The following is a 12,264-nucleotide window of genomic DNA, read 5'->3' as shown; positions in this document are numbered from 1 at the left end:
TGGAGAACAACTCCTGGGCCTGCATAGGACCCTCCCAAGAGCCACAGCGTGGGCCTAAGAGAATTGTCCAAACACCTTGAACTCAGGCTTGGTGCTGTGAGTACTTTCTTGGGGAGCCTGTTCCAGTGCTCAACCACCTTCTGGCAGAAGAATCTTTTTCAGCCTAAATCTCCCCTGATACAACCTTTCACTATCCCAGGATGCTCCAAATCCTGTCCAACACTTCCAGGAATGGGGCATCCACAGCTTCTCTGGAGATTTTTTCCCTAATATAACTTCCACTCTCAGTCTGAAGCCATTCCCCTTAGATCTGTTATTACATGCTCCTATAAATAGTCCCTTTCCAACTTTCTTGTGGATCCCTTCAGCAAATGGAAGGCCACAATTAGGTCATAGACTAGGATTCATTCATAGGATTCATTCTCAGCTTGTGCTGGTTCTAGATTTTTCCAGTGCATCTTATCTTCCACCTTGATGGAATTCTTTCTTTAAATTATTAGTATTAAAATGGAAAGATTATTTTTAATTCTTGAATTCTAAAATAGGTTATTTACTGAAGATGAAATGACAACTACAGACAGGAGGTGTGCAATAGTGAAATTAGCTTAAAATAAATTATATCAGTTGAGGGAAGTGGGAAAAAGTACTTTAAAATTTTAGTGGTTTGATGCTAGGATTTAGAGAAATTTGTAAGAACTGGCCTTTCCTGTAGAAAGTGAACTTTATTTTTGTAAAGTAAATTCTTGCTTTTTTTTCAGTAATAGGATTTTTAAATTGTGGACTTTAAGAAAGCAGTGAGGTGGCATTAAGTATGGTAAAGTATATCAATTACATCTGTACTTGAATAAAAGGAGTTTTGGGGTCTGAATTTGTGCTCTAAAAAATCAATGTCAAAATGGCAGAATAAAATACAAGGATAGAAATTTGTTTAAAAAACCCCAAAATCTTCTGTCAGAAATGTCTCTTGTAGTAATATTTAGCTTTATTAAGAGTCCATGTCAGTATAGTTCACAGAATTCACAGAATGACTAGGTTGAAAGAGACCTTCAAGACCATTGAGTCCCACCTGGTCCCTAACACCTCAACTAAACCATAGCACTGAGTGCCACATCCAGTCTTTCTTAAACACATCCAGAGATGGTGACTCCACCACCTCCCCAGGCAGACCATTCCAGAACTTTATCACTTTTTTGGTAAAAAACTTCTTCCTAATATCCAACCTATATTTCCCTTGATACAGCTTGACCCTGTGTTCTCTGGTTCTGTCAGTGCTGCCTGGTGAGAGAGACCAACCCCCACCTGACTACAGCCACCTTTCGGGAAGTTGTGAAGAGTGATAAGGTCACCTCTGAGTCTCCTTTTCTCCAGGCTAAACAATCCCAGCTCCCTCAGCTGTTCCTCATGGGGCTTGTGTTCCAGCCTTGCTGCCCCCTCTGGATGTGCTCGAGTGTCTCACCATCCTTCCCAAACAGAGGGGCCCAGAACTGGACACAATACCCAAGGTGAGGCCTCACCAGTGCTGAGTACAGGGGAAGGATGACCTCCCTGCTCCTGCTGGCCACACTCTTCCTGATACAGGCCAGGATGCCATTGGCCTTCTAGGCCACCAGGGCACAGTGCTGGCCCCACCAAGGCACACTGCTGGCTCACATTCAGTCAGCTGTTGACCAGCACCCCCAGGTCCCTTTGTGCCTGGGTGCTCTCCAGCCGCACCGTCCCCAGCCTATAGTGCTGCAGGGGGTTATTGTGACCAAAATACAGGATTCGGCACTTTTACTGATGATCCATGTCATCAGTAAAAATATTAAACAGAACTGGTCCCAGCACAGACCCCTGAGGGACACCACTGGTGACTGGCTGCCAGCTGGATTCACCACCACTCTCTGGGCCCGGCCATCCAGCCAGTTCCTAACCCAGCAAAGAGTGCTCCTGTCCAAGCCATGGGCTGCCAGCTTTTCCAGGAGTGTGCTGTGGGAGACAGTGTCAAAGGCCTTGCTGAAATCCAGGTAAACGACACCAACAGCCCTTCCTGCATCCACCAGGTGGTTCACTTGGTCATAAAAGGAGATCAGGTTGGTCAAACATGACCTACCCCTTCTAAACCCGTACTGGCTGAGTTTAATACCCTGGCCTTCCTGTAAGTTCTGTCTAATGACACTCAATATAAACTGTTCCATAATCTTACCTGATACTGAGGTCAGAGGTTGTTTTCTTTCATCGCTTAAATAGAATCAAATAAACTTATATGGGTTGTCATTTACCTCATCAAAATAAACACCATATTTTTTATAGGATGCTAACTGGAAATGAGTCTGTACGGTACATTAATGATTTAATATGAACTCTGTGTGTTCTGTTTTGAAAGCAAAACCAGTGAGACACTCCAAGTCAGAAATAGAATTTATTAGGAAAAACCCAAATACATGCAATAATACAAACCAAAAACCACTGACAGAGTCAGAATATAACCTGACACCCTGCTAGTTAGGGTGGTGGTTGCAGTCCAGATTAAATGCTCTTTTTGATGTGGTGATCCCATAGAAGAGGTCTGGTAGCTCTTGTCCTCTGGAAGCCAGTGGGTAAAGGGAGCTTGTTCTGTCCCAAAGCCCAGATTATATCCAGGTGGGTGTAGAATCTCAGCACCTCAGGACTGATGTGCAGAGTCACTGAGACCACCCTTGGGGGGCTTGGAAGTCCTGGAATGTTGCCAGAAGTGTCTGGTGGCTGGACTTTGATCCTGCACAGGAGACGACACCTGTATGAGGATGGGAGGATCTCACTGGGATAAATGGTGAAGGGATAGGTTAATTAGAGTGTGAAACACAGGTTTTAGAATTTCAGTATAGGGGGGTCTAGAAAAGTAAGATGGAGGAATTGGGGCATGTCCTGTCCTTCTTCTTCTTCTTCTTGGCCTCCATCTTCTGTGGTGGTGGTGGCACTTTGGGATTGGTCCTTACTAAAAGTGCACTTGTCAATAAGGGTGAAAGGTATTGGGGAAAATAGGTAAATATCTTATACGTAGTTTTGAGTATAAAGATAGGTGACTGCCCCGGGGGCTCTCAGTGTGCTCATGGCTGGCTTGCTGTGCAGACCTCTGTTGGGCCGAGAGAAAATCTTGTAGATAAAAACTAATAAACACTGAAGATCGAGAAGAAACCTGAAGACTCTTTTCATCCTTTGGAGCGCGGGCTGCCCAAGGCCATCCCGAGCCTTTCCAGGCCATCAAAAAGAGCCGAGAACGGGACAGGTGGGGATGCTTAGCTCCTCCCCCCGGGCAGAGCATCTCACAATGGGCTGATATCGTTCTGATCATGCAGTGGGTCCTTCATTACCCATTAAACAGACATGGGTCCCCGAGGGAGTTATCTCTGAGTCATGTGGCAAGGCAAGAGGGAGTTATCTCTGAGTCATGTGGCAAGGCAAGGCCCATTAACATGAGGTAAGGAAAAACAATGCCTCTCCTGGTCTCAGCAGCTCTTGAGGATGAGAATAGAATACATCGTTATATTGTAACCTAGGACAGTGTGTTAGCATGAAGCATGTGCTAAGTGCTGTGGATTGATTAGTAAGAGGAGAAAACTGAAATAACTATTAAGCAGCAAAATGATGCAGTAATATATATTAATTATATGTATTAATTTCTAATAACCAAATATGAGTTTTCTGTGGCTGGCCTATAATTTTGCATGTACAGCTAATTAATAGCAAGATTTCTAATGAGTATTTTTTAAACTGGAATAAACAAGGGCAGTAAAAAAATCAGTGTATCTGCCATTGTTTGGGGGTTTTCTTGACTATGTTTGAGATGAGAAGCTGAAATACATTACAGAGTTTTCAGGCCCTTTCTGGAAATAAGTTCAAACATTCCAGTCTCATGCTTTCTATCTTCATTTTCAGAGTCGAAACACCTTCTGGAGGTGTTGCACAGTGTGAAACCATGCTAGTGTTGTTTTAGGTGCATCGTTTCTGTGCGTGTGCGCACAGCTGAACAGTTCTGCACCCCTAGCATTTGTAGCTTCATTGAAATTCAGCCCAAGGAAGATAAGTTGTCTATTTGTTATGGTAGGGGTTTCTGCCTGTGTTACACCAGCAGGAATCTCATGACAGAAAGCATTCTTTAAGTGTTGTTTCAAGTAAGATGAGGCAGTTTAAAATCACATTGCTCTAGAATATCTAAAATACAGGGAAAATTCAGTCACCACTTAGGACAAATGAAATTTGAAGGAGTTGTCAGACCTGAGCTGAAATGTTTTTTGTGGGAATTGAATACAGTGTAGACAAGGCTTAACAGTTCCTGATACAAATGTTTTTCTTTTCTTAAACAATGGAGGGATGGATGGGGAACCAAATGCCATGGCCTGGCTGGGCAGTAGAAAGTCAACTATCATGACATATTACTATCAGAGATGAATACTCAACCTCTTTCATCTGTTCACACTAGAAAGCAGGAGCATTTGAGAAACATAAAAGTAAGATACATTTTATTTTGATTTATAAGATGTGAAGAAAAGTTGTTTCTGTAGTGGTGCCTAAATTATTTTGGCCTGCATACGAGAAATGGGAATTTTCTTTAAACAAGAATTGCTTCTCATCTCAGTTTTAGCATCTCTTTTTAAAATTCTTTTTGAGACAAGCAGAATTTATATGCACAATAGAATTAAAATCCTCGTATGGTAAGAATTGAGTTAAAATAAAAATTGCCAAAAGGAATTATTTCATCTTATAACCCATGGCATTCTCCAATATCACACTTTTTTAGATTATTTCCCTGATAAATCATTATTCAACTGTTGTGTAATTATCTACTCACTGTATTATAGTGCCTTTTTGGATACGTTGCATAAAATGGGATATTCAAACTTACTCCTTCTTTCACAACCAACCAACTGCAAGACCATTGCTCATTTGGCTGCTTCAATCTAGCCTTAATTCCAGCCCAAATATCACCATTATATTTGGACCAATTATGTCTCCAAAAGTAGACTTCTCTGTGTAACTTGCATTTCCTGTTAAATAGCTAATAATTGCATCTTTCCTGAATGATAAATACTTTAGGATTAAGTCTGAAAGTTGAGGGGGTTTCTTGATCAGGATGTAGATGTTCCTGATAACCAGGAAAAAGATCATATTGAAAGGTTTGCTGCAAGCTCTTTCATAAAAAGAAAACACCTTATTATTATTCAATGACAATCTTTAAATTAGTCCCTCTACTATCTGCTAATGCATAAAATATCAGCTGCCACATTCTGGTTTGTGGTCAAAGGCTGAGGGCCCACAGCACTGTCAGTTTGATGTCTTCTGGCTGTTTGTGAGTATGCCGCATGGCAGCAGACTGGTTGAGCCTGCAGATTTAGTCAGGAATCAGAAAACAGAGCAGGTGTTGCACTGTGCCTGATGAGCCCATGTGCTCCATTCCAGTTGCTCTCTGGGGCCGGGAAGTGTTGATACTGTCCTGGAAAGCTGGCACCACCATGGGGTTTTTTGATCTCATCCAGGTAGGAAAATGAAGCTTAAATAGGAAGCAGGAAATCTGCCAGAGGAAAGGGTGTTTTCCTTGGACTAGGGAGTCCTCACTCAGGCAGGAGCCGAAACAATGGCAACAGTGAGGAAGGAAGTGTCGGAGAAAATGGCACTTTTGTGATGGAACAAAGTATATAATGCAAACGCATCTAAAACATTTGTGTGAACAACATAAGGGACTGTTAGGAAGGGAAGGAGGGCAGAAGTGGGCAATGCCTAACAGGAGGAGGCATACAGAGTTCATGGCATGTGAATGAGTATTAAGTGGAGGAAAACAGAGCAAGCTGAGTCCCTGCTTTCAGCCCTGGCAGGGGGCTTGCCATTTGGGAATAGCAGAGGATATTTCTAAAAATGAAGAAGAAAGTGTTTGAAAAATTTATAGAAAATATGGGAGAGGAAAAAAAGGATAAAACATAAAAATATCTCTTCTGGAGATATTCGGTGAACCCGAGTTTGAGATGAGTACAGAGCACATAGGTCCTTGGTTTGCATCATTGCTGAACAAGGGAGACGTGGGTGTGAGCTGCAGGCAGAACCACAGCAAAATAAGTAATAATGAATGCCATCTAAATAGCTAGGTTCAGATATGCAGTGGCTTTAGGTGGAAAGCCAGGAACTGCTTAAAATAGTATCTTCAGAAATTCTATGTGTTTGTATCAAAAAATCTTGAACATTTACTATGATTTGAGGTAAGGCATTAAACCAGCACAAAGCTTTTCAATAGGCACTCCTTAATGCCTGTAAATGTTTAAATAGGGATTGTCTTGTTCCATTCGGATTCTAAGAACAGTGGTTTTCCTATCTGATGTAAATCAAAGTCCAGTGGAGCAGCTAATGAGATGACGAGTTGAAGTATAATCTTAAGAGCATATTCTCAGATTTTAAACAGAAAGCTGAGTGTGAGATACATTGAGTACTGTGTGCTCTGGATATAAATCACTTCCTGTAGCATCCAGTTAGAGGGCTGATTTTTATTTATGTTTCACAGCCCAGACAACAATAAAGTCTGGCTTGAATCAAATCTTAACCTTGGATAATTTTTGCTTAAATGTTTTTAATAACATTTAAATATTTTATGAATGAAATACTGAACTTCAAGCTGAAAAATTGAAATATAAGGTCTTTTTTTCAATTTCACTTTTGAATCAAAACAACTGAAATACCTTCTTGTTGTTTTAAAGTTAGATTAGTGAACTTTGGAATTTAGAAGTTTGGTTGAAAAAACTTTCTGCAGGTCAACTGCAAAAAACCCTATGCACTAGGATTCTCTTCACTAGTCTGTTAATAAACTGATCTGTGGTCATATATCTTTCTGTGCTCACATTATTGCTGTTTCCTGTGTTGTTTCTGTTATATACCTTAAAAATAGATAAGTATAATGAAAAGCACAAATAGTCAAATAAATATGTTTCCTTTGGACTTACATATTTGTTCTTCTCCTGTTGATAGAAGTATGTACTTAAACCCCTTTAAACACGCTTGAAATGACTGGAGTAAGTCTATAAGAGATTTGAAGAGCCCACAGATATTTGTATCATGTTTTTATTGCTTCAAACTGACATTGTTAGGATCTCAGAAGAGATGGCAGCGGAAAAGGATTTGGCAAAGATCACTCTCTATCTGGCTGCAATGCATGATGTAACCCGGCTGGGAAGGACAATTACAACCTCTCCAGCTTCCTCAGTGGAATTTTTTCATGAAGTATTCGAGAATTAAATGTGAATACATTGTGAAGGATCTATTTCATATGCATTCCAAAAATAATAGCTACAAAGCCCAAGGATATATCCATATGAAATATTGATTTCCTCAGAATATAATCCCTTTACCCCCAGATTTAATTCCTAGCTATTCAGCTTGTACTAATTGACTCTGCTTACAAGTATTCAAGCAATTAATAAGATAGATTTTATGCAAACATATGGTCTTGTATCTATTCTTCAGTCATAACAATAAAGAGAAAAAGAAGGGTGAAATATAATTTCAGCAGAGAGGAATGGAAGACTTTATGAAACCTGCAGTACATAACTCTCATAGTACCTGAGTCATAGGTAAATGTCAGGGCTGTGAGATGTGTAATTATAGTCTTCATAACTGAAATCTTTTCTCTTTTGGTCAAAAATAGAAAAAAATATTAAGCAATGGATTTAACATCTCATTATTCCTTCAGAGATTTGGCTTCAATATTGCTCCTTATTGTCTGCACAAGTAGCTGATACCCATCCACTGTAATAACAAATTAACATTGCATTATAGTATCTGTTCCCTCAGGTATGAATATATTTGTGCATGGCATTTTTATTGCTGTTTCTCCACAAAAAACAACATTTCAAAATTGAGAAAGGTCTGTCAGACAGGCTATACTGACTAACAGTGGCATATTTCAAGTCACTATTCAGAATTCATACCTACAAGGGTAAGCACTGTATTTGGAATACTGGTAGTTTAGCTTTGGTGAGGATCTATGTTTAATGTATTTCAGTTTCCTATATTTCCCGAGAATAAACAAAGCTTTGGATATATGATTATTAAACTTTTCATGAGGCAGATTTATACTCCATCAGGATTGCTAATATTTATGGTCCTTTTTCATTATTTTTTGTATATATTAAAAAAATATATACTCTATGCATTTATATTCTTTATATTAACTGAAGCAAATTCAGCTTATTGGAAACCACATATTCAATGCCAAAACAGAAAAAAACATGCAATAATAGAAAATCGCTTACAATGTAATAGAAATTGTGATCTCTTTTAGCTTGTTGAAGTAGTACTATGGGAAAATTATTGGTGTTTATAGATCTGCTTGTTAGAGAGCCAAATGCCTGCAGGTCCTGTTGATTCCTGCTGGGGTGGATATTCAGCACTCCTCTAAACCTGTCTCTAAGTGCTTGCCACAGATATCTTTAAAATAGTCATTGCTTATTTGGCAAGAACATGAATATGAGAAAAGTACTGGTCATCACCTCAGTATATTCCAGAAGCAAACAATCTGTTAGGTGTTGTCCTCCTGTGATTCTGCAAGAGCTGTTAATAAACAAACACTACTCCTTCCAAACCTCTACTGTTATCACTGATGATGCTGTTCAAATATGTTCTGATGTGATAAGGAGATATGTGAATTGAAGATCTTTTTTGAAACAGGAGGCGTTTAGTAATTTCCTGTTTCAGTTTTGTTTTTGTATATGCTGTTTGCCTTACACATTAAAAAAAATGTTAAGACAAACTTATTTAAATTATGTGTAAATGGGTAGTAAAGCAAGGTTGTAAAGGAAATACTGCCTGAAAGTTTTAATCAGGATGTATTGAAAGTATGTCAGTTAAGTATATATTGTGTCTGATTTGAAAACCAAAAAATCTGTTATATATTTCTGGGCTATGTATACAAGATATACTGCCTTATCTTACCCCTTGCTTCAGTGAAAAGGAACTTTTAGATTTGCTGTCACAATATTGATATCGGGAAACCTCTGGAGTCTTGTATCTCTACAAATGGCTACAAAACCAAATCTAAAGTGAAACACCAGCTAAGCTAGGCAGAACTCATTACATTTGCAGGTAAAGAGGGTGACATTTGTAAAGGACATGTAACAGAGGCCTGATTTCAGTGTATTGTGGAAGAGGCTCACTGCTTTGCATGTTGGGTTATGATTACAGAAATTTTTTTCTTATCTGTGTTTCCAATAATTATGTATATAGTTGCCAGAATGGTAAGTGAAATCTTCACTCAAACTTTACTCTGGGAAGTGTACAGGAATATTGTAGCTCTATAGTATGAGGTCAGAGGCATGGATCATGAATCTCAAGAAATATTCAGTAGCTAGAGAATGCTGTGTGCATTTTGAACTACACGCAAAGGATAGGTGCTTTTGGCCTGGTTTCACTTACACCTTTTGTGACACTGACGTTTCTCCTACATGACACCAACTAAGTCTCTGTGCTTTGACATTTGGGATTTTAGATCTGATTTACTTTGCAGAAGGCCGACTAGGGAGTGTTCCCTGATTGCAGTCTAGTTTTTCTGGTTGCAAGATGGAAAGTAACATGTTGCCTATCACCAAAGTGATGGCTTTTGTGAGGTTCACTAACTTGGTTTTGTCTTCAAGGTGAAGTTCAGATCTACTGTTTTCTGCCACTTTTAAGAAAATGTATCCATCTACAAAAATACCTATAAAGGTATATAAATAGCTGAATAGGTACAGCAACTGCATTTGCTCTTTGGTGAAATGCATTTGGTATAAAATTTTAGAGAGGGCAAGAAAAACTTTCTGGTCACATGACAGATGTAGAAACCATTTTCAATTCTCTTTCTGTTTACTTCTATAAAGGAGGTTATTCTTGTGTTTAACCTTTAAAGAGAGAGTCAGACAAACAAAACCACAAAAGACAGACCACAAAAAACACAATACAGTTTGTTATGAGAGAGACCTCAGAACATTGAGGTAGCACTGCAGATAATCTGTCCATCTGAGGTATTACAGTTAAGAATTTGTTGATGATTGCTGTGGGTAAATTGAATACACACAGACATGATTTAAAGATAAGAATGACTGGGAATAATACTTCTCTGCAGAGCAGGCCAGATGCTTTTACCAGGCTTGTTGACAACAGCTTTATGCAACAAATGGCTTGTTCTGTAACATGCAGCCTGCTGTCATCTTCATAAATTCACCATGTCACTCCAAGGGCATATGGAAGATGAAAGAAGAACTGAAATATTTGTTGGCTGAGGTACTATTTAAGTAAGCTAACCTCTTTAGGTTAAACAGGTTAGAGTTTTAATGGGTATTTTTCCAGACTTGCTTTACAGAGGAAGGTTTGAAGAGACTTTCTATGTTACCAATTTTTCAGTTTTTAATGATACCCACTATTAGACAAACATGACAGTTGGCTCAAGCAAGGAAAATCTGTCAAAACTCAATGTTCCTCTGCCCTATCACTGCTGAAACTTTTAAAGATGTCTGTGCTGTGCATACACTTATACTAAGTTGTAAAGTTATTTGTTTACTTCGCATTTCTGCCAGCCTTGCTCCCTCATTCCTATGAAGTAGCGACTTTGTTGAGGGACATTAGAGACTGTAGTTTAGCTACACCACCAATTGGCATCATACTTCACCGTCTTGCTGTACTAAAAAAAATTCCCCATTATTTACTACTGTTTTCCTTCTCTTCCCTGGTTTGTTTCTGCTTGTCGTGCTCCTTCCTTTTTATACCCTTTCTTTGTCTCTCTACAGTCTCTGGCTGGTGCTTTTTCTTTTGCAGTTCCTTTAACCTGGACAGCTGCCTGTATCTGTCAAATTCAAATCATCACTGAAACCCTTAAAATTAATTTTCTTCAAGGAACTATTTTGGTTTTTTTGCTTTCCCTGTAGTCTCTGTTCTTAGTCTGTTTGGGTTTCCTCCCTCTCCCTTTTCTATTGGATTGTACATGCAGGGGCAACAGGAGGAACAGAAAATACTTTAATCTGGGTTTGTGAATCTGTTGTGCATTACTGAAGGCTGTAGCAGTGTCTAGTGCCTTTTCTACTCTTGGTATACCAAAGATAAAAAGCTGTTAAAACTCCAGTTCTTATTTCATGCTTTTGGTTCTGGCAGTTCCACCAGCTGGACAGAAAAGCAGCTGCACAACATGTACTTGCAGCCCTCCTTTCAATGTCACCAGTGTCTGTTTGTTTAGAAAGAGATCAGGGAGGAAGGTACTGTTTTAAGCCTGGCTCCAATGAAGTTGATACTGAAGTCCACAAATTATTGTTTCCTCGTCACTCTTTCTTGCTTGCTCTTACTGCTCACAGGGCCAGAGCAGTTTGCTGTTCCCTTACTGAGACACTGAAGGCAAATTTGGTGGAGATGCTGCTGGGGTCAGAAGACTGAAAAGTTGAAGCTGACTTGCTGAAAGACATCTTACTGCATCTGAAAGATACCTTTGCTTCTTTGCATAACCCCTAGGAAATCCATTGTTGTCTTTGAAGCTGACAGACTGTTGTTTGCTTTAATACATAAGCTTTTTCTATGCTTGCTCTCTGGCATACATTGTATAGGCACCATAATTGATTTAAAGGGTTTTTCATCTCTGAGGTAATCCTTTTCCTGAATGCTTAAGAGAAGAATGTTAGAGGCTGCTGGTTAGAATTTCTGGGGGGAAAAAAGTCCCATAGATGTGTTGTATTTGTTTAGGAATAAATGATTTTACAGTATGACTTAGTGCTTAATGCATTCTAGTTTTCCCTCGCAGGAGAAACAGTGATAAGAAGAAAGGTTATGTGGAGGGGAAAGCAAAAGTAGTGTGTCTCTTTGCACAGTTAAAACAACAACAATAACAACAAACTATCTCAGAGGGTAGAGCAGCAAAAATGTGTGATTTTAGTGAATATCATGGGGTCAGAAACTGTATTTCTCTTTGTGTGATCTTGATTAATTGCAGTGCATCCCTTGTCACCATTGAATACTCCTTCAGTGACCATCCCCAGTGCCTCCCTTATTTTACCTCCTACCATGCAAGAACTTTCCTTTTCATCACAGTGCCACTTGCAGATGTTAAAGTCAAGCAGCTACACACTGTGCATATGTATAGATATTTCTGCTGAGTTGTTGTTCTTCCACTGATCGAGAAACTAGACTGAAGCTGCAAAGGAACAAGAGAAGAAAAACTTCCCATAAGCACTTCCATCTACTGATTTTCTCCTCTCTGAACCAAAATTTCTAGAGTTCAATGCTTTTGTAAGAATGCCAGTTTGGCACTCT

Source organism: Melospiza georgiana, chromosome Z, assembly GCF_028018845.1.
Source record: "Melospiza georgiana isolate bMelGeo1 chromosome Z, bMelGeo1.pri, whole genome shotgun sequence".
Lineage (NCBI taxonomy): Eukaryota > Metazoa > Chordata > Aves > Passeriformes > Passerellidae > Melospiza > Melospiza georgiana.
Note: the sequence above shows the minus strand (reverse complement) of the source record.